At 37.4% G+C, this 22,999-nt stretch overlaps 1 protein-coding gene across 2 annotated transcripts in view; it reads right to left on the bottom strand.

Moving 5' to 3' along the window:
• skap1 (src kinase associated phosphoprotein 1) overlaps window positions 1–22,999 on the bottom strand; it is a 258,909-nt gene that overhangs the window by 32,833 nt on the left and 203,077 nt on the right. The window lies entirely within an intron of this gene.

Raw genomic sequence — 22,999 nt, 5'->3', positions numbered from 1 at the left:
TCAGTGACACAAATCTGCTTCGTTCATGTACTCAATTAGAATTTGACATTATTGTATATTCTGGAAATCCTTTTATCTTTTAACCTTTTCACTTTTCTCCACAAATGTGTGTTTTTGGTTATGTCCCTGGCTATGTGGCAGCTTCTTATTTTCATCAATTCACAAAATTGATCAATTGATTTTCAGAATTTTTCACTTTAACTGTGTTTATTAAACTCATATTTATCTTTTGCAGCAATATCTACAGTCTATAGGATTTCTCTGCTTCACACATGCCCTTGCTATGTTCTGCCAGTAGATGTCACTGGCATCCAGTAGTCAACAGTCAAACTTCTTTTCGGTTCTCACAGGAAAATCATTCCGACAGCTTTGTAATAGCCAAAATTGGCACAAAAGAGCAGAATGATCAAATGACAGGTGACACATTTCTAAAAAAAACAAATCAGTAACAGTTTAACTATCAGCTACAAGTCATTTATATAAATAATTTTATTTCTCTAATGGCAGCAAGATATTTTTATTTATCATTTATCGTCTGTGATCCTGTCAACAGGCCCACGCCTCAGAGTGCTGTCTGGTTGTGGAGAACAGACTGAAGAATGACTTATTTTAAATATTTCAAGTAAATATTCAATTACAAAACAAATTGCCTATAATAGATTATGTGTTGTTCCAGTGGATAGTGTTGCCTCATAGCACTTGGATGCTTGGCTGGTCTGTGTGGCTTCCTTATTCACTTGGGTTTCCTCCAAAGATTCCAGTTCTCATGCACACAGTCCAAAGATGTGCCATTGGGCTGCCTGGCAACTCTAAACAGGTTTGATATGCCTGCAGGTAGGAGCATGGTTTTAGTAAGGAGTGGCATCCCTCCAGGGTTTGTTTCCACTTTCAGCCTAATGCTGCTAGCATAGGCTTTTGCTCCATGCAACCCACTATTGCAACAAGTGAGTTTGGAAGATGGATGAATGCAAATCACCACCCATGTAGTGTCGTCTTCAGTTGTGGTTGTTAATACATTGTGTACGACTGAACTCCCTTTCCTCTTTACCCGTAATAGAATAAATGGGTTCAGAAAATAATTATATAAATGGAGACTGTCACCAATGTGTGTGTGGGAGTGCAACTGAGCCTTGGTGTCTCTTACAGAGTTGGTTTCTGGTTTCTCCCTGTAACCTTGCAAAGACAAAAAAAAAACTATTTTCAAAAAACAACCTGATAGAATATGACATTAATTCAAAGTTCTTTGGAACTATTTAAAGTAGCACAGCTACTGGCTAAGCTGCTCTTCATGAATACGCTTCGTTAGTCATGCCAGCTAAGTTCACTGAGGTGTGGGCTTCTTGTTTGACAGTAAAACTGTTCACGGCTCTGTATGCCGGCGCCAATATGACATGATATTTAAAAGATGCCCGTCCAGCGGACAGAGGAGTAAAGGACCAAATGCTCGCTCTCAGTTCTTTAATCTCTTATTGCAAGCTTTTCCTGACAGCTCACACATTTCCGACTTTGCTGCTCCTGGAAATGGAGGCCTTGTGAAATATTTCTCACAGTCCTGGCCACTCCTTTTAAAAGGCCATTTCTTAGAGTTGCAGCAGTCCTCAGGTTCAGAGCTGTAGTTCATGCTGCAATTAAAAGTGTTTGTTCTTTGATGGTCTAGATCAGTACTTCAGGGCCCACTTTCACACAGACTGAAATCTTAGTTAGTCTGGACTGTTGCCCAACAATACGGTGTGACCATCATAAGCTTAGTCTTTAGCGGCCATGTGTAAATTATTCTTCAGGAATGCCTGGGCTGTGATGCATGGTTCACACTTTATCTTCATTTGGTTGGCAGTAAACCTCAGCAAGAAAACAAAACAATTTAAGTTACTATTTATGCTTACTGGGTCACCTGGGCTGGTAAAAAATAATCTTCCATAAATCCTTTTTAGGATGGTGTTTGCAATAAAAGGCCCTATGTAATAATTTGAATACTTTCTCCAAATTGGAGAAATTCTTCCACTGTCCAAAGTTTCCATATAGACCTCATCTGAGTAAGCATGCCAACTAAACCACAGTTATCCCCTAGACGTCAGGATTTGATTTCCTTGATGGAGTGCAGCTACCTACAACGCTAGATGGATGAATGGCAGTTTTATAACACTGTGGTTAAAATAACCAACAAATGTAAATAATAAAAAATACCAAAAGCACAAATAATCACAGATGGAAAAATGAAGATGCTTTCAAACAACACTAACTTGATACCAGGATAAAACGTTTGACACAAACACATACATCATGGATAGTTAGATGGATGGTGACTAAATGCAACTGTGCTACTACAGATAATGTGTAATGTGCCATCTCAGGGGTATGACCTGCCACAAGGACCATGAAGCCACTTTGGCACAACTAAAATATCCAGTCTAACTTCTGTCAAAGCAATTCAGCTTTTAATGGCATCTTCGATAGGAAGCTGTATCACAAACGAAATTTCAGGAATATAATAAATATTCAGGAGTAGTGATACATGGTTGATTTCATCCCCTCTCACCTTAGGCGCTGTAAACTCAGCAGTATAGTAGGTGTATGAGTCACATAACATGTGTCTGGGCAGTGCCACCACATCAGAGCACTTGGACCCTTATTTAGTATTCAATTAAAGAACTCTATAAAAATGAGAATGTTCTCCTTGACCCCGAATCTGATTAAGCAAGTATAAATATGGGGGTGACACAGAGCAACTTTGAGGTGGCATAAAATATCTTTATAAACCTGACACTGCTAAATACATGTACTGTTCTCAATCTTGTTTTTTTGGTCACACATTACTTATACTATTGTATTCTTTGCATTATATTCTCAGTACTGATAAAGTAAAAAGATAAGTAAAGAGAAATAAAAATCTAAAGAAATCACTAAAATATTGTGTGGGGTTCAAATGTGAGTAGTTGAAATGCTGTATGGTATCACAGGCACTCTAGGTTATATCTCCTTCAGTTGTACTTATTATTATTTTTTTAAATTAGAGGACATGCATGATTAATAATTTTCCTGTACTTGAGCCATATGGCAAATAAAGCTGTATATTAGAAAAACTGCTTAGCATTTGCGTATAGCACTTTACCAGACACAATGGTGATCATACATACAGTTTGTGTTTATTATATTCAACTTTACACAGGCTCTATTTTCACATTTAAGTTGATTTTGCATGCTTAGATACTGGAAAACGTGGAAACCACAATATCAACTAAATGATGATGGTGTTTAAAACACACAATACAACTTTATTTAAAATTAATGTTTTCCAGATTAACAACATTGGGAAATTAAGGTGGGCGATCTATAAACATGATTATTACCGAGAAATTAATTAATGCATTTATTTCATGTATAATTGACTACACTAATGTTTTATTCACAGGGTGTAGTACTAAATGTTTTTTGTGTTGCTTCCATTGTACTCAGAATGATGCTACAAGAATTCTTACTTGAATGACAAAGTATGACCACATGACTTGTGTCCCCCAAGCTGTGTAATGAACTGCCAACTTGTATAAGATATGACCCATTGGTCTTAGCTTTTAAATCCTAGCTAAAGGACTCTCTCCTTTAGTCTGACAGACCCTAATTAGATTTCCTAATCACCTAAACTTACTGCATTTGTTTCTAAGTCATTTGTACAAAGATATACATATTACAGTAAGTACAAAATGTTACAGACCCTTCTCTATATTGTTTTCTTCTTGGTATCTTACTCTTTTAATTTGTGCCACTGTTAAATTGCCAAGATGTTCTCCTGCCCATGGGAAAGACACCAGAGATACTGACAGCCTTGTAATCCAAGGATGAAAGGGTTCTGTCATCTTATTAGAGCGCTCAGGACAATCTTGTATAAAGCTGTAAAATGTCAAAGTGAGGGTGAGTGGCCAGTTGGCCGAGGTCTTCATAAATCTGAGTGTGTCTGTCTCTGTATATAACTTTGTGTCATAACTGACTTTCGTTTATTTTCTCCTGGGATTTTGCTGATTGGTGTTTTTGGTTTCCCCTTCTCTGTTGTCAACTAGCCATATTTTAGCTTCATATTAATGGACACAACTGGCTATTGTTTGGATCTATTTATGTTCATAATTATGAAATGTTTCTTTTTACTATGTGTTTAAACTAATCTGTATTTTTATGTTGTGTATATTATATATTGTATAAAATTTGTATTTGTGTTTTACCTGTAAACTTGTTAGTGTTCTGTGTCTGCACTTAGTGAATAGCACTGCACAAAAGAAATCTGAACTGAAAATTGAAATGAAGTTAATCACCTAGATCGTGTTCTATCTGTTCTTCTCCTCCATAGCACACATTTGATGATTTTAAGCATTGGTTCTTTATAATCTAGGAGAGAGGATACTAAAGGAGGACAATCAGAAGATTCTGATTTGATCTCTTTTGTTGTAACTTGATTGGTAATATTGTATGGGCTGACTAGCCTATTTTGTCTGAATTTGCTTTCTTACAAAGATTTCTTAATATACTGTCCCTGACTCCTTCCAGATACTAGAGCAAATTATAGGTTGTTTAATAGGACTGGGAGGTCAGTAACGCAGGACACTTGTGGTGGAAGTGGAGGAAATAAATGAGCTAATAATATTACAATTTGATCTCAAACCAAGAAATGTAGATTTAAGTCACATTTTTTAAGAGTTTCTAATGTGCGCACATCTTATAATTACATCAGAGTATCTTCATATCTGAAAATTAAACTCTGAAAAGATAGTTTTTCACAATGCCTTCTACCAAGCAGGAATAAATCAAACTTGAAGTCATCCAGTGAACATCAGGGAATGCACACTTAGGTTTCCACATTCCACTGCTGACTGCTGGGATAGCTACTGTAGAAGCGGACTGGTAAATGTACCGTAACATTCGCATTCAGTCACTAAAATAATTTGAAGCTATCAGCATATGCAAGGAGGGCCTAGCGTCGCAGAACACACAAGGTATACAGATTTATTGCAGAAACTCCTGGGAATAATTAACCTGGCATCGCTCTTGAATCCTTTGCGCAGTATTGTATATGCAATGCTGCAAATCTAAAGACTTTGCTGCTCACTTGTCGTCCATAAACTTCTAATTGCTTTGCAGCAAATTTCTCTGAACAATAAACTGAACTGCAGTTGGCATTGGTACTCTATGTTTGATCAAGAACCTTTTGATAAAACCTCATTGACTGCTTGTACCAAAAAGGTATTAGATTTCATGAAAGTTCTTCCTTCACTGGCTCACATTTCCTTTTTACAAATTCTACTACAAGCCTCATGCAGATTTTCAAAATATCTTGTGTATGGTACTTACTATTCAAGTAGCTATATAAAATAAAGAATGTATGAGGAGATAACTGCCAACCATGTATCTGAAGAGATACATTTAAAATGAATTGGTATATTCTGCCATATAGTAGTCTTTAATATACAAGCCCTTAAGCTTCAGAGACAAAAACAGTGTGCTATTAAAACCCAAGGATATTTTATTGTTTTTTGTCGACATACAATAACCATGGCACTGCATGTTGTGGACCTTTCTGTGCCTTGCTTTATAATTATGAGGTCTTATTAACGGCACTGCTAGGAAGAGCCAGTAGTCAACAATTGCTTTCTACTACCAAACAACTTTTATAAGCTATTGTGAAAACAGGGCATAATGCTTGAGGTCTTGAAGGAACATTCGCTTTCATGTGACACTTCTCTTTATGTTGCTTATTATTGCTGGTGGAGACAAAACTCAAACCCTGAGGCTCAGACGTGCAGCTGTACAACACCGTGTTAGGCTGAAGGGCATTTCCAAGTTTGTCTAATTAGGTTTGTGGTCAAACTTGAGAAGTCTCACATTGATTTGAGAGGTGCCCATGTATGTGTGTATGCTTTATGTCTACAGTCAGGTCTGAATTTGGTAAAGACACAGAAATATAATAAAGAAGAGATAGTGTTATGAAGCCTGAGGGGAGGCCAAGCTCAGAAAGGCTACACTACAACAATAAATCTCTGGATTCCTCTAGTTAAAGGTGCCTGTAATGGCTACCCGTGGGACCTGAACAATGTAGAATTAGCAGTGAGCTGACCTTTAAAGCCAGGTTCTTCCAGACCGAAAACATACACTATGCTGTAAATGGCCATTAAAGGAGACAGAGTTTCATACTGAAAACACTGAATCTGTTATTGTAAAGAACACAGAACAACACGGGGAAAACTCTACTTTTCTTTGTTAAACTATGTGTCATACGATATTCCTGGCAGAATTTTTTTTATTTTAATACAGCTACAAAAGTAGATTCCAAAATACAGTGTGTTAGTTACTTTGTTAGACACTAAATAATTAATGTAAACTTTCATTTTCTCTTTCTGAATCCAATGTTTCCATTACAGGGAAGTAGCATTCTGGAGCTTTACAAGGAAGGAACCAACCCTACTGGAAAAAAATGACAAGTATGGCCACATTTTTTCTTGCTTGGCTACATAAGAGTTACAAATTTGGACCAGAGAAACTATATGCAGGCATGGTAAAAACATAAAAACACAGATTTAAAACTGAGCCGCTGTCTCACCTCCTATTCTTTGTTATTTTCTATATCTTTGGTTACATATGGAACAGCAACACAAGGCAAGTAAACTGGTGAATTATACAGTAATAGCTGGATTCTAGGCTTTATCTGTCTACTGGGATGATAATAATAATAATAATAATAAAGATATGCCACATTTACTTAGATTATTATAATTAATTAATACTACAGTAATTCTGGTAAATGTAAATATACTAAATACAAAATCAACCAGGTATTGTTAATCAAAACCTAACCACTAAAGTGAAAAATAAAAACTTCACTCTTATCAGAAAAAGGTTTTCTAATTAAAATATGTATACATTAAGGCAGAAAATGGAACAACCATATCTAATTAATAAACAAAAATAAATATATGTGGTATATATATAAGTATCCATTTTACCTAGGCATATTTAAATGGCAATCCATTGAGTAGAAACAGTTTGATGTTATGAAAGTTAATGAAAAGATACAAAAGCAAATAAAACAGTCCATAGTGGTTTCCGTTGATTTAGGATATAGATGAAGTTTTTGATTCCTGAATATGACTGTTTGACTAGCTGACATGGAGAAGAGGAAAACAAAAAACTCCTATGATCTGAATTACTGAGATTACTGGGATGTGAAATACTGAGAGCTGACAGAACAGCCTAACCTACCGCACTGTCATTCATGGCTGCTTCTACAGCCAGTGTCAAAAACGGCCCTTCAGGTGATGAATGCAGAAAAGTAACCTCAATCAACACTGTCCACTGGAATAGACCAGAGAATACAGATGATGTAGTGGAGACTCTTATTCACACTCTAAGGTATTTAACCATTTGAAGAAGGGAAACAATGTCCTGCCAAGCTTCAATACATTTACTAGATAAAAAAAAAAACATGTTTAGATGCCTAGTGCCTCACACAGATACACTGCCATGTGCTTGATTTTCTTTTAAAAGCGTAATGACCTGAAGATCATCTGTAGATGGGTTTGGCAATATTTCTCATGTCAAAAAAGTACCTAAAACAAAGTGTTATGTTGTTGTTGTACTATATTAGGACATGTCATTTAATGTCTGTATAGATTTAGTTCATTGCATTTTTTAAATTTCTGACTTGTTGGTAGGACATGTGCAGTCTCTATGACCTTTAACCTTTATCACATGTTGCTATCTTTTGCACTTCTCTTTACTTGTTAACATATTTTGTGATATTGTTCAGTAAGAAAGATGCTATATATATATAGAACAAACTGTATGTACTTACAGTAGTGCTTTATAAGATAACAGAGTTCACTTAATAGGCTAGACCTTCAAGGTGTGTACTGCATTCAGAAAATGGGTGGAATAAAGATACACATTTTAAATTGTATGTTATTAAAAGAAGAGACAATGCTATTTTAAAAGGTGGATGTAAGTGGCTATATGTACTTCACCTATTCATTTTGGAGGCAGGGATGCTAAGTGTATTATGACTGCTTCCAGCAAAATGGCAGTCCATTGCAGCGCACACACACCTTAATTTCTACCAAACCTCTATACTGCACGTTTTGGCATTGTGTGAGAAAACCAAATACATATAACGTGTAGGCTAAACAGAGAAGGTGATCCAGTCGAGAACTGAACAGGGGTGACATCATCACCTGCTGTGCCTCTTTGTTGCCAGTTAGATATCACAGCTCATTTCAGTCCAATTTCCACTTATACTGTACTGTACAACACAGGTCACAGTAGACAGGCCTAATGTAATATTTTTTAGCCCAAACCATGCTGTCCAGGGTGTTGAGGAAGATTCTATCTTGACAGCATCAGCCACAAGGCAGGAGCCAAATGTGGACAAAATGTCAGCTCATGTCACAGGACATTCCAATACAAATCCACTTATACAGAGCCAAACTAGAGTTGCCACAAATAAAAAAGCAGTAAAATGCTAAACATATAGACATTAATTAATTAGTAAATGTGAAGGTTTAAATGAAGTTATGTAAAGTAAGACTAACAAACAAGAGGATACTGAACAGCATACCATGACTGTAAACTGTACAGGCTCGAAACTATATGGATAGACTTCTAGAGATATTTTTTTTTGTTTGATAATAATTTTTAACAACACTTGAAGCAATCATGAAATCGTACTTTGAACATTATGTTGCAGCCATTTGTGTTGCCAAACTGTGCCTTCTTTTTTGATTCGAGTTTTTCATCAATGTGATTCTCTCTTCCATTAAATCTGACCCCACCAAAACAGCAAGATGTCCAGCTTTTGCTGGATGTAGGACTTTTTAAATAACGAAACTGTTCTTAAGCCATCATACCCACTCCTCTCTCAGTATTGCTTTTAACATGTCTAGGCACAGGTCCTCCTGCAGTGCCTCCCTGAGACTGAAGAAAGCATTTTGCTACCCAAATCAAGCTTTTTTTTTTGAGTGGATGTGTAATGGTTGCTATGCTAAAAAAACTTATACCCCCATATTGGGTCATGCAGAGGTCATGTTACACAGCATCTTTACTGGCGATGACCTTCTGGCCTCATCTGACTGCAATCTTCAGTATGTGCTTGAGGATTTTGCAGCTGGATATGTATTGACTGGGATGAAAATCACTACAGACATTTCACCCGGGACCAGTCACAGAGAACAGCATGCTGATGCTCCAGGCTGTGAGAGATGTGCATCACTTACTCATGGTTCTGTATTAATAAAAAGGGTGCCTTTGTTGTCCACATCCTCTCAATTTACAATTACCTACTTTCAATGTCTCAAACAATTCCACAACTGGAGAATCGAAACATGAACAAGCATGGTCATTTATAAACTAAGTATAAATAAATGCAAAGTACTGTATATATCTGTACAAACTGTACAAATATCACATATTCCAATTGCCAAACATTGACATTTATTTATATTAATTAACCTGTAAAATGATTTCTATAACCCACTGACCTCACATTACTATACATTTTAAGAGAACTCACACAAGACAGTAGTGAGCCTTAATGATAAAGTTTGAACGTGTGTGTAGTAGTGATCTGAGAAAAAACTAACAACACATAAACAATGTCATCAAGTTACTGTACCAGGCAGGGATATTAACAAAAGTTTGTTTGATAATATGGAGATTTATAAAATGGAAGAAAAAACAGAAAGGGTGCTAAAGATATGCCTAAAAAAAATCACACTGCTAATAAAATAATTTTTCCAATCTGTACTTAACCCTTTCCAAGTACATCTTACATTTTTGTTTTTTTTATCTAAACATTCCTACGTGCATAAGTTTAACAGAGTGACTGTGTATCTTAAGAAATCTTAGGGCTAAACTCTTCAGAATCTTGTGCTCCAAATAAGGCTAAAATTAATAAAGAGTGATGCAAAAATTAATTCATAAGATGTTTCAACCACAAATGAGGGGGACCTCACTCAGAACAGGAATACCAAGACTCAAGTTCAGCGGTGTCATTCATTACTGAGTCCTTGTTAGCTGAGTGACCTATACTACAGTATATAGTACATAGACATAATGAGCTGTGGCTTTGGGAGGCTTACTATCCACAAATGGAGATGCAGAAAGAAGGACTACAGCTTGGCAATGTAGATTCTCTATCTTATAATGCCACTTTACCAGAGGAAGAACAACTCTCCTTTTTGTAATTTCCACATCTATGTTTTGTTTAAATTGAGAAGAAAGTATTCAGGTGAAGGACCTAGACTGTGTGGTTATTTGGCTTCATCAGACTGTGATCTTTAATGCATACTGGAATGGTGTCTGTGTTCAGCAATTTGCTTAGTTCTATGATTCCCCTCCTCTCAGCCTCAGATTCTTGCTGAGCAAGTGATGGCAGCAGACACTGAACTTGGGCCAATGGCTTGCATACTCATCTATTTTATCACTACACAGAAGGATATTGGTAAAGCAAGGCTTGTGTATAATCCATAGGTCCCATATTTATGTCTTACTGCTGCTGTTTCAGGAAGGACAAGAGATGGGAAAGAGTGAGTAAAGCAAGAGGAGCAGTGACTGAGAGAAAGCCTGCTACTACCAAGATACACCCTTGCAGTTAGAATCCTAATCAGTCATTGGGCTGATGAAGTTTTCATTTAGCACAGGGGCAGAAAAGGTAGCTATGTAATCCAGAGGATCAAATTTAATACCTGCCACTGCTGCCCTCTCAGGCAGGATATAGGGCATCTACCTGAGCAAAATTCATGAGGAGAGACAAAATATTTGCACTGGTTGGGTTGGGAATTTGCACTTCAAAATCCAAGGTCATACTTCTCTCCTGGCGAATTTGGAGCAGCTCCCCAGGTTCAAGTGTCCAAATGTACTGTGGTATTCCTCATTAGTGAGGGCAAATGAAACTTAGGAGAGTAGGCAAAAATGTGGTGCAGCAGCATCAATACTTCAGCAACATTGGATGGTGGTTATAAAGTGGGAGCTATGCCTTGAGTTATCAATCAATCTGCATTCTTTAGTTAATGAATGACAGAATTAAATTGTCAGTGCAAGCAACAAAAATAAGCTTCCTCATCATACGGTGAGAAGCTTGACTTTTAAAGTGGACTTCATAGTACAGTTGTTTCTGTTAAAGACAGATAAAAAAAATGAATTGAAGTGATACAGGCATTTAATGATGTTACACATGGGTGACTCCCACTGGAAGTATCCCAGTTTGGCTCATGTGTAAGAGACCATGGGGCAATCATAATAGATGGTCACATCAGTCTAGTCTAAGAGCACATTGTAACTCTCCAGAGTAAGCTGGAGACTATTGTTAAGGGATGGAAAGACTGGTTTACTCTGATTAGCCTGTTAAAACTGCACCCCTCACCAGGAAAGAAAGGGAAAATGAGAAGCTGATACAGCCATATATTATAATTTCTACTAATAACTTATTTCTATCTCTATTATTTTCATTAAACTGTGCCTTAATTTAGGCCTCCAATCAAATGTTAAAGAGTAGTGTGAATTAACACATTTCTTTTAGGTTTTCATAAAAGATAGTAACTAGACAAAATACTTCTTGAAAATTAAAATCTTTCATCCAGTCTTTTTATTTGGAACTTTGCGTATGCTTATGGAAAGACAAATTGGATTTTGTAAATATGAGACATTGTGGTGCAGATTTTGAAGCTAAAAAGGCCAGGTAAAGACAATTGATTGTCTTTTGATTGTCGATTGAAAGAAACAGGAGGAGTCATGAATCAGTAGTTTTTAATTACCTGGGTTAATAAATTCATTTTCTATAAATGGAGCTCTTCAAATGTCTAAGTGCATCAAGTCCACAAAATTGTGGGGCTAGAAAGAGCCAGATGGATTTTACCATTAGATATTCTTTCATGTATCACTGTAGTGAACAGCAAAATCAGAGAAAAGAAAAACATACAGGGCCCAAGGCTGCTGGCTGCTGCTGTAGTAATAAGAGCGTGTGTATGTGAGCGCATGTGGCCTAGCAAGATTAATTCTGTGAAATTAATTGGGACAAGATTGAAAATGAAATTAAGATGCAGTCGACTGCACATACTTTTTTTCCTTAGTTACCAGTTTCTCTTGCTTTCCCCTTCACCTTTTGATAGTGTTCAGAATGCATATCCAGTTTTATATTTATTAAGGCCAAAATAACAATTCTATTACAAATGAAATTATAACAACCTCACAATGAACAACTGTATTTTTGCAGTGCTAGCCTGTTGTACTGCAGCATTCAATAAAACTTTAAAACATACATTAATGTTTTACCAAAACAAACCAGACTAAAGTGAAAATCTGGTAACAGAGCTCTCATACAGCTGAAACACAGAATATGAGTGACCATCATGCTGTAAATCAAATGCAGTTGGCTTTGACAGCTGCCTAACGTTTACAGTATAGCTAACCAAAATCTATGCCTCAGCTGTCCATGTCTCGGTGAAAGAATAAAATGCTCTGCTAATGAGAAGTGGAAATAAGAAAGACATACATCAATCAGGAGGGCTGAACAACAGGTTGAAAAAAGTTACCTCTTACATTCTACAAAACAGCATAAGCATTCAAATGTAAGCATTAATCATTAAAGTATCAGAATATCTGATTAACACTCATTAGCTTTCCAGCTGAGTTGCAGTGAAAATAAGCTACCAGCTCCAATTCTGAATTGACAGTTGCCAAAAACAATCATGCTCTACGGATTTCAATATATCAGTCCATCAGTGTTTATCTTATAGAGTGCCTTTCTTAAGGAGCCCTGCTACATAAGAAGTAATGCTGCATGATACCTGGCAAAGCTCAAAGTCAAACAGACTGAAGAAAACAATGTAATGAGGCAATTAGTAGAAGGACAGCATGGTGGGGAGGCTAGTAAGTGAGTAAAGAACTTGTACCAGTAAAGGTCTGAACAGAACAAGAAGGAAAGGGCTGGTTACTTATGGCTTTTACTTGCATGAAAGACAAGTGTAGTAGAACACTGTCCCAATGGATAGCTTTCATGTCTCACTGGACTCTGGTTTAATAACAGACAGGAGTGCCTACTAGAAGGTATTTGCGTGTTCTCCACTTGCCTTTGTTGGACACCTTCAAGGTTAAAAGGCAGGCTGTGTGATGCAAACAGGTGATGCCAAATTAGCCCACTTTCGGTTAATGTGGAGTTGAGTGTGTTCTGTGATGAGTTCATGCTCTGTTCTGTGCCTGTTGCTGCCAGGATATGCTTCCATCTCCTGACAAAAACGCCCAGAAAATGGATAAAAGATAGCCACATCACAATTTTGTTTAAGCAAGGACAGTTCAATGTGGTACTTTTGATTGATATTTCATCCATTCATCACTTTTACCAATTAGCGTATCAAATAAAGGGTGCAGAAAGATGGAGACCACTGTAGGCACGGGATACATTCATTCATACAACCACACCAAGTCATATCAGAGTTTTTTATTAGTATAGCAGTATGTCTTTGGGCTGTGAATGGACAAGGTGCTCCCTGGCTATAAATCAAACCTGGGCTTAAATATTTGAGCTACCTGCTGTGCCACTTTTTATCTACATCATAAGATCATTAATTTTGGTTGCTGCCTTGAAATTAAAATCTGTGGTAGATAATCTGGGAACGTAAACTACAGGTATTTACAGTCTAATTACTGAACTTCAGTTTTGAATCTTAGAGCCTCTTTTGAACATTAAAACTTTCTCTTACAGTCAGTGTGTGTTCTTCTCAATCTCAGGCCTATTTTCAACACATCTGAGCACAACGGCTCCAGCAGTGCCTCCCTGAGATTTGAATGAAAGCATTTTGTTACCTAATTAAGGCTTTCTTTTTGAGTGGATGTATGGCGGTTGCTAGGCTAAAAAACTTCTGGCTTCATACAGGGTCGTTCAGGGGTCATATTATGCAGCATAGCATCTCTGCTGCTGATGACCTTCTGGCCTCATCTGACTGTGATGTTCAGTGTGAGTTTGAGTTTGTGTCGCCTGAAAATCACTATCTGCATGTCACCACTCTTCTGTCATGGAAAAGTCTGGACCTTTTCCTCCTGGCTACATGAAATATAATTCTCTTAGTGAGGAAGTCCAAGTATTGTGTTGGATTATTCTACCAGTAAGTAGTAGGAGAAGGTGAGTGACTTTAGCTGGCAGATTTACTGTACTGCCACCTAAGAGGTATGTTGTAATTAAAGTCTAAAGTCAGTTCTTAAATTTTCTATTAACTAAAAGAATGAAACTGCAGATTCTAGAAAAGGGCATAATTAATTCTTTACAGACAGTAAACATGGGTTACTTGGTGATTAAGAGTGAGGACCTCAATGATGCAACATTAGACCAAAAGGAGTCAAAGAAAAAGATGTGGGCTGGAATCCTGTCTGAGCATTGTTTCTTCATTGTGGCATCGCTCCCAGGATAATCTAAAGCCATTCCAAAATCCTGTATAGCATAATGTGTGCTTAAGTAAATTAAATGTAACATCATTTGTGTGCAGTTTGATTTTTTCTTCAATAAAAATATGTAAAATAAGGACAACAGAAATAATCATTTCCTACGAGTTCATTAACAGTAAATTTAACAAAAATACATTTAGACGTATTCATCAGATTATTGTAGATGGCACTAAGTTCAAGATGTTGTGGGTAAATAATGTTATGAAATGTGGAAGTGGTACACATCACTTTTTTGCCATATAAAAATTGTGATGGAGAAGGAGAAAACCATAATGGATAGCAGAAAATGGTCAGTGCTTTTTGAGAAATCTTGAACATCTTTAACTCTTGTGAGTTTGTTGGCCATATTAAATGTGCTGACCTCCAATGTAAAGTAAAGGAAACTAGCCAACCCGCGGCATACCATACGCCGCATAATCAGGCTGGTTTTGTAATGATTTTTAAGCACAGGGAGAAAATTAACATTTGAAAAATTGGTAATGTAATAAATCAGCAAGAAAAGCAACAGTGTAACAATGCACGGAACGAACCAACACACAATCGTCGGTGACTTAAAACTGGCGGACCGCCATTGCTCATGTGCCCACCTCCCACTCATCATGTGTGTCGTTGTCGTCTTTGCACAGTCCAGATGCACCTGTGACTCACGTAGACTTTTTGTGTTCCTGCAGGAGCATCTAAGAAGACGCATGTTTGCCGCGGATGCGAATTGCTGTATGTAGCATGTAAAACAGTTTGTTATGGTGCACACGGTTGTGCGTCGCAACCGAAAACTCGATTTTTAAAGACTGCTTACTTCATTGTGTTTTAACCTCAGTTTTAAAGGATTGTTTTAAGGATCCCATGGGATACCCCTCGCAAACCGTTTTACACGCTGCATATGGCGATTCACCTCTGGCGTGGCTCCTTCCTGCGTGCGCCATAGGTGTCTTACTTGTCGGCGGCTTAGTGAATCCACGCCCCTTCCGGCGTGCTTTCCATGGGTGTCTTGCCTTAGTGAATTATATACATAGATGGTGTTACCCAGGACCTTGAAATTCTACACTTTCTTTGCAGTCCTGGCCCTGGAGAGGCCCGGGTGGTAGGCGCTACCCTCCCGGGCGCCCGCCCAGACCTCTCGCCACCAGGCACGGCCGGGACACGGTCAATCCAGCCACTGATGTATAAAGAAGGCTCATGCACATTAAACCAACAGATGATAAAACTGATTGGCAATTGCAGATACTGTATTTTGCCATGGGTTTAAATTTAGTTAAACTGACTTACAGTCATATGAAAAAGTTTGGGAACCCCTCTCAACCTGCATAATAATTTACTTGCAACAAAAAAGATAACAGTGGTATGTCTTTCATTTCCTAGGAACATCTCAGTACTGGGGTGTTTTCCGAACAAACATTTTTAGTGACGCAGTATCTAGTTGTATGAAATTAAATCAAATATGAAAAACTGGCTGTGTAAAAATTTGGGTACCCTTGTAATTTTGCTGATTTGAATGCATGTCACTGCTCACTGATTACTTGAAACACCGAAACACCAAATTGGTTGAATAAGCTTGTTAAGCCTTGAACTTCATAGATAGGTGTGCCCAATCATGAGAAAAGGTATTTAAGGTGGTCAATTGTAAGTTGTGCTTCCCTTTGACTCTCCTCTGAAGAGTGACAGACAGCATGGGATCCTCAAATCAACTCTCAAAAGATCTGAAAACAAAGATTGTTCAGTGTCATGGTTTAGGGGAAGGCTACAAAAAGCTATCTCAGAGGTTTAAACTGACAGTTTTAACTTTAAGGAATGGAATCAGGAAATGGAAGGCCACAGGCACAGTTGCTGCTAAACCTAGCAGGTCTGGCAGGCCAAGAAAAATACAGGAGCGGCATATGCGCAGGATTGTGAGAATGGTTACAGACAACCCACAGATCACCTCCAAAGACCTGCAAGAACATCTCGCTGCAGATGGTGTATCTGTACATCGTTCTACAATTCAGCGTAATTTGCACAAAGAACATCTGTATGGCAGGGTGATGAGAAAGAAGCTCTTTCTGCATTCACGCCACAAACAGAGTCGCTTGTTGTATGCATGGCCGTCACAGTTCCCTGACATGAATATCATCGAAAATCTATGGGATGATTTGAAGCAAGTTGTCCATGCTCGGCAGCCATCAAATGTAACTGAACTGGAGAGATTTAGTATGGAAGAATGGTCAAAAATACCTCCATCCAGAATGCAGACACTCATCAAAGGATATAGGAGGTGTCTAGAGGCTGTTATATCTGCAAAAGGAAGCTCAACTAAGTATTGATGTCATATCTCTGGCGGGGTGCCCAAATTTAGTCACATGTCTAATTTTGTTATGATGCATATTGCAGATTTTCTGTTAATCCAATAAACATAATGTCAATGCTGAAATACTACTGTTTCCATAAGGCATGTCATATATTAAAAGGAAGTTGCTATTTTGAAGCTCAGCCAATGATAAACAAAAATCCAAAGAATTAAGAGGGGTTCCCAAACTTTTCCATATGACTGTAACTTGGTGACCATTTGCCTATTACTGCTTAACAAAATAAACAACAAAAACAACTCCTTCTAAAAACAATCAGGAATTTCCTGAATAGTGATTTCCTATATACCGTAATAGACATTATTTTACGGCATTCTTCTTTTTCTTAAGTGTAAAATGTAAAAGTTTCAGACTTCCATGTACTTCCAAGTAGAAATTCATCTGTGATTGGTACATGCAAAGTGAGAATGCAGCAAGTCCAAAATGAAATTGGACTGACTTAGAGATGAGCTGACTCCCTCAGTCTTTGGGTTAAACTTGCAGTCTGCTGTTATTTTACATACTGTACTTTCATTTGTATCACGTGACCATATAAAGGATGCTAGGCAATAATAAATATGATCTGCACACATGATCACAGTTAAATAGTAACAGCTATCTGATTTAAAAAACATCATCTGCCTAGTCAGGGGCAAAACGGTGGCACAGCTGCCTTGCAATAAGGAGACCAGTGTTTATGTCCCGGGTCTTCTCTGCATGGACTTTGGATGTTCTTTCCAAGTCTACGTGGATTCCCTCCATGTGCTCTGGTTACACGTAGGTTAGGTGATGCTAAATTGGCCCTAGTGTGTGTCTGGTGAATGGATATGTGTGTTTTCACCCTGCGATGGACTGGAGCCCTCTCCAGGTTTGTTCTTGCCTTGCACACTATACTAGCTGGGATAAGTGCCAGCACTCCCCATGACCCTAGTCTAGATTAAGCAGGTTTGATCACATGACATCTACCTACTCTTCTTACCTCCTCTAGGCTTTGGAAGGCCTTCCATTTTGCAAAGCAGCATTCTACATCAGTCTTTTGATGTTTTTTTTTTTTTTTTTACCATGTGTTGAACAATTTTATAATAGTAATTTAGGCCTAGGACAGCGGAAAACTTTACATCACTTACTGCTCATCAAACACAGGGAGGTTTTATACGCTCATTAATATGAATTTGTCCTCTCTGTTGTTCTTGTGAAACTAATCTGCTGTTTAAATACTGATATTTACTTAAATCTGTGGCATTCCTTGCTTGCTTGCATTGCACTTAGTTCAATACTGCACACTTAATTCTATCTTTGTCTCCTTGCACCTTATATTTTAGAACCTAAAGTGTGTAGCAACTGGCATCAGTGATAATACAGCAAAATTAAACTGTAAACTAGTTCATAAGTACAGATAAAGACAGAATGATCAATAAGAGGTAAGGTCACAGGTGATGTGCCATAGGCATTTGTGTTTTTACCGTTTCTTTTTACAATCCATGTTTAAAACATTGATGATCTTTTAAAGCATTCTGTTCTACGGCATGGAGAGAGAGGGCAACTGCTACGTTTACTTCTCTGACCCACCAAAATGTTGGGGAGAGGTTAGCCAGTACCTTCTTTCTCATACGCATTTCCACCACAACTCCCAATAAGTCCACAGTCCTGCCCAGCACTGAGCCAGCCTTCTTCCATGTTCAGCTTCTTAGTGTTCTTATCTAACATACTGCCTCTCCAACAAACGACAGCAAAACACAGAAAAAGATATAAAGAATAACCTTACATTTTTTATGGAAAACACCAACAATTGGTTAATAGCTAATACAGCGCAGTCCACAACTCAGTATAGAAATACATGGATATTTTTCAGGCAAAGTAAACATATGAAAACTATCTTTCTTTCAAGGCAGACAAGTGCCAAGAGATATTCAGGTAAAGGGAATATAAATTATACATAAAAAAGGAAAAAACTAATCTACAGAAAGAAAATCACTAAAGGTTTTTTGGTTATTATATTGACACAGCATCCTCATGTTACAGGTAATACACAGAAGCAACTACAAAGGCAAACACATTGTAGATGATATAATTAAAATAGTCAAATGTTAACCAATAGTCTAGATACTCAATCTCTAGAAGGCTCTTAAGAGTTTTAAGTTTTATGTGTGATTTTGATTCCCCTAATACAATAAACTGCAATGGCGTTAGGATCCACAAAAAGAAAAGCAGCCCAGTAGGTCTCAGGAGTAAAGGGCCTGTCTTACTGTGACAAGATACAGGAACTGGACCTTGTTAAGACATAAGATGAGCAGGATACTTAGAGGTATAATTGTGGCCCTCAAAGTTCTCAAAAGCTCCTGCTTACAGATATACAGTACATCAGATGACATTCTTTAGTGCAGAGTGGAAACAAAAGAGTATCATTGACAGATACCAGAAAGCTTTTCTGCACACAAATGACCATGAGAATCTAGAACAAACAACACTGTCATGTGGTTTAAGTGAAAACTCATGGTTTTTAAAGAATAAGATATTAGGAAACTATTGGTTAACCAAATGTGTTTGATAGACTGATTAGTTTAATCTCAATTGTAACATTTTTCATGCTTTTTAGCAAAAAACTCTGCATCTGCTAAATAACATAAATGCACCGCATGAAATGAGTTGGAAATTCAGATCTTCTTTAAACTTTCATATCACCTTTTGGCTAATTTTGCTTCTTTTTAAAATTTTCCTGTGTTTAGAATAATTTGCCAGGGCAGTTTCTTTAAAATATAAGTCCAGATCTACAGTGTTTTTGCGACCACAGTGAAGTGTTTTCAGTAATTCTTTCATGACCAGATCACTGACTTGGTAAAGGCCTGGTCAATTAAGACAAGCATGCTCTGGTATAAATTACAGTGGCTAAATACTATCATTCATGCTGGTGTTAACTACTGCTTTATAGGAGCATTCTAGAAAGGAATGGGCTTACTAAAACTAGGCAGACAGAAGAAAAGGGGCTGTCCATTGTTTGACCATTTTCAGTAGGACAAACAAAAAAGCACAATCAGAATTACTATTATTGTGTACTGTTTATTTTTATAGTGAACACAAACTTAATTCACAAAATAGAAGATAATTGCCTTCAAAAATACAATATTAGAATTGAGCCACAGACATGTTAAGTAATTTGTTCAATGTCACACACTTATGATTAAAAGTCCCATGCTGAAATCACAAGATCACACCGTATATAAGCCAAGGTTTCTTTTATAGCTTTGTTGTAGATTTTGATAGTCAGACAGAAATGAACAAAATTTCTTGCCAAGGCAGTTACTTAAGGGTGAGCCAATCCACCCCTAATGTATTTATAATAACAATGAAAAGATTCTCCCTTACAATAACAGTCTCTTTTTACAGGCACATTTTGAAAATGTAGATCTGCTCTGACTGACTCCCTGGGCTTATGGAAGTGCTGCTAAATGTACTCACACTCTTTCCATTCTGTTCCCCTGTTAATGACGCTACCTGTTGTTGTGTAAACTAGAAGGCTGAACAATTGCTCACATTGGTCAGGATGCAGAATCCACACTTAATCATGATAAATACCTCTGCGAAAGCTCATCAAGTCAGCCCCAAGTGACAGTGACTACAAGCTAACACCCTACAAACAGTTATTTGACAGCTTACCTCGGGGAATGCTGCACACAAATGGTGCAAGTCAACTTCCTTCCTCTTCTCAGGACATACACTTACTCCCTTCTTTCAAAGTTTCCCATTACTGACACTTTTATGACACTGCCCAAGCTGGGACACATGATGGTTTGCACTGCTACCTTTCTTGTCTGTCTTTATTCTTCTGTCTGCATTTTTCCTTCCCATTGTTGTTTCATTGTCCTCCTTTATCTTTCATTTTCCTAGCTTGACTAAATGGCTTTACTGAAATGCTGCAGGACACAGGATCCTGCTGTAAAACGACCTCTTGACCGCGCCATGCCAGCATTTTACTGTGCAGAGCTCATTACAGGCAATAATCTTTTAAAGATTTCTATCACAGGCGCAGTTTAATTGAAAATCACAAAAAATGTTGACCCCGAGCTGCAATCTATACCTTGCACTTTAAATATATATTTTTATTCATAAAGATTTTGAGTCTATACCTAGAAAAAGATGGCACAGTGATGAATAAAAATTACAAAAATTATAATGCAGTCAGAGGAGTTTAGATTTTCTATGATCTTAAGGCAAAGAGATCAAACATGATCTTGGCAGCTTTTATTTAAGTACTAGCATCAGTTAGTTGTGTATGATGAGCTCATATTTATCTCAAGACCTAGCAGCTGGAACATATTTTAGCATCTCACACCTGCAGTAGTTCATGCTGCTACCTGACCATTTCAGGGACCTGAATTCACTTCTTATGCCAGAGGTGAGATGTTCACCCTATAACTTTTCTCTGAATACTCCATTTTGCTCTCACACTGCAAAGATTGCATATTATCCTGGTAAGAATGAGCCTGAGCGTGGGTGTGAATCAGTAGTATAAAATCAAGCTGTATTTGATGGATATTTGAATAGATTTAAAGAAACAATAACTGAATAATTCTTAATGTAGGTGCAAAACACACCTTTTAACACTCACAAACTTAGTACCACACAAAAGAATTTACATAAAGGCCATACTGGACAGTGTCAGCTCTGAGAGCTACAGTAGCTGAAATGTTAATGTACTTTTGAATTTTATGTTGCTCACTGATGGTTCCTTGTTTCTTCTTTTCTTATGAAGTAGATTAAAGCAGATAATATTCCTTACTGAGCAGTTCACCTTGCTTTCTCCTTGTCAAATGGCCCGGGAGAGCAATGGACAGGAGCCAGCCCTGGATAGGACACCAGTTTAGCATTTGGCCAATTTAGATTAATCTTAACCGTACAAGGAAGCAGACAGGACTGCACATATAACCTACGAAATCCACGTTGTAAGCAACCACCTAGTAATTAAACTAGAACCCATGTCCTGTGAGGCAGAACCTGAACCAACTATAAGGCTGTGCACTCAATAGTAATGTTTTAGCTGGTGACAGTTTTGGTCAGTAAAGTTTCAAAGTAAATATCTGTCAAAGGCTGCTGATCTTTGGACTCAGGGCTTTAAAAATAAACTTTAACAATTTAAACAGCAATTTAAAATAACCGTGGTATATAAGCCATAAAAAGTAAAACTGGGACACCACTGGGCAGCTGCTCTGCACCTTTAAATGTTTCACCTGCATGCTGTATTAAAGAGAATGCGAGTTTCACTCGAGTGAGCAACTCAATTATCCCCGTAATACCAGAGTCGTAATGTTCACAAATTCCATTACACAGGAAATTTTGCTTTTGGGCATTTCAAACAAACACTCCAGCAAAGAATAACAGCAGCAGCTTTTTCCTTGATATTTTTATATACACAAATTATTCTTCTGTCAAAATAAGAGCACACAATGCAGAGCTGATTCGCAAATGATTTTTTAAAATGCTGATGACAAGGTGGGTCGTTGGTTCAAATCTGAGCAGGAGATTTTGCTCATTCTGTGAAAGTATGACGCTCAGTGAGGAACGTGTTTAGCATGCTGACTGCATAGCTCCCTTATGATCACCACAAAGATTAAACAGTTCTTGTAGTGCTTATGTCTGCCTTGCTAATTGGTGCTTTGATAGTCAGATATTACAAAATCAAACAAGGCCACAATAGACTGACAAACCTGATCTCATTTGGTTCGAGGTTCGAGGAATACAAATTATTATTCTGTCTTATGACTGTTTTATCTAGTGATATATTTTTGTTTTCAATATGTGGAGGTGATGCAATGCATTGTTATTAACAATTACTATTACATTATTATAAGCATAGATTTTCCTTTTTATTAATGTTACTTAAGTATCTAAAATCCAAAATACTTACTTACTAAAGCAGATTCTAATCACAATTATGTTTGCAGGGTATTAAAACCCTTTGTTTTATGTCATATTACACAACCTTCCTCTGCTCCTCTTAGACATGATTAGGTCAGGGCTGTTCTATGACTGTACTCGGCTGTCCTTCTGAGCATTTCAAATGAATCACAAACACTTCTCATAATCCCATTTTGCAGGACTGCCTCCAACAGATAAATGGTTTACCAAATATAAAACAATACCAATTTAAAAGCTTTATCTTATACAAAGATTTTGTGTCTGTCTTTAAAGACTGTTAGATGAGAATTCTATGGTCACTT

Source organism: Polypterus senegalus, chromosome 17, assembly GCF_016835505.1.
Source record: "Polypterus senegalus isolate Bchr_013 chromosome 17, ASM1683550v1, whole genome shotgun sequence".
In the NCBI taxonomy this organism is placed as follows: domain Eukaryota; kingdom Metazoa; phylum Chordata; class Cladistia; order Polypteriformes; family Polypteridae; genus Polypterus; species Polypterus senegalus.
The sequence above is the reverse complement of the archived record's forward strand: the minus strand, read 5'-3'. Positions and strand labels throughout refer to the sequence as shown.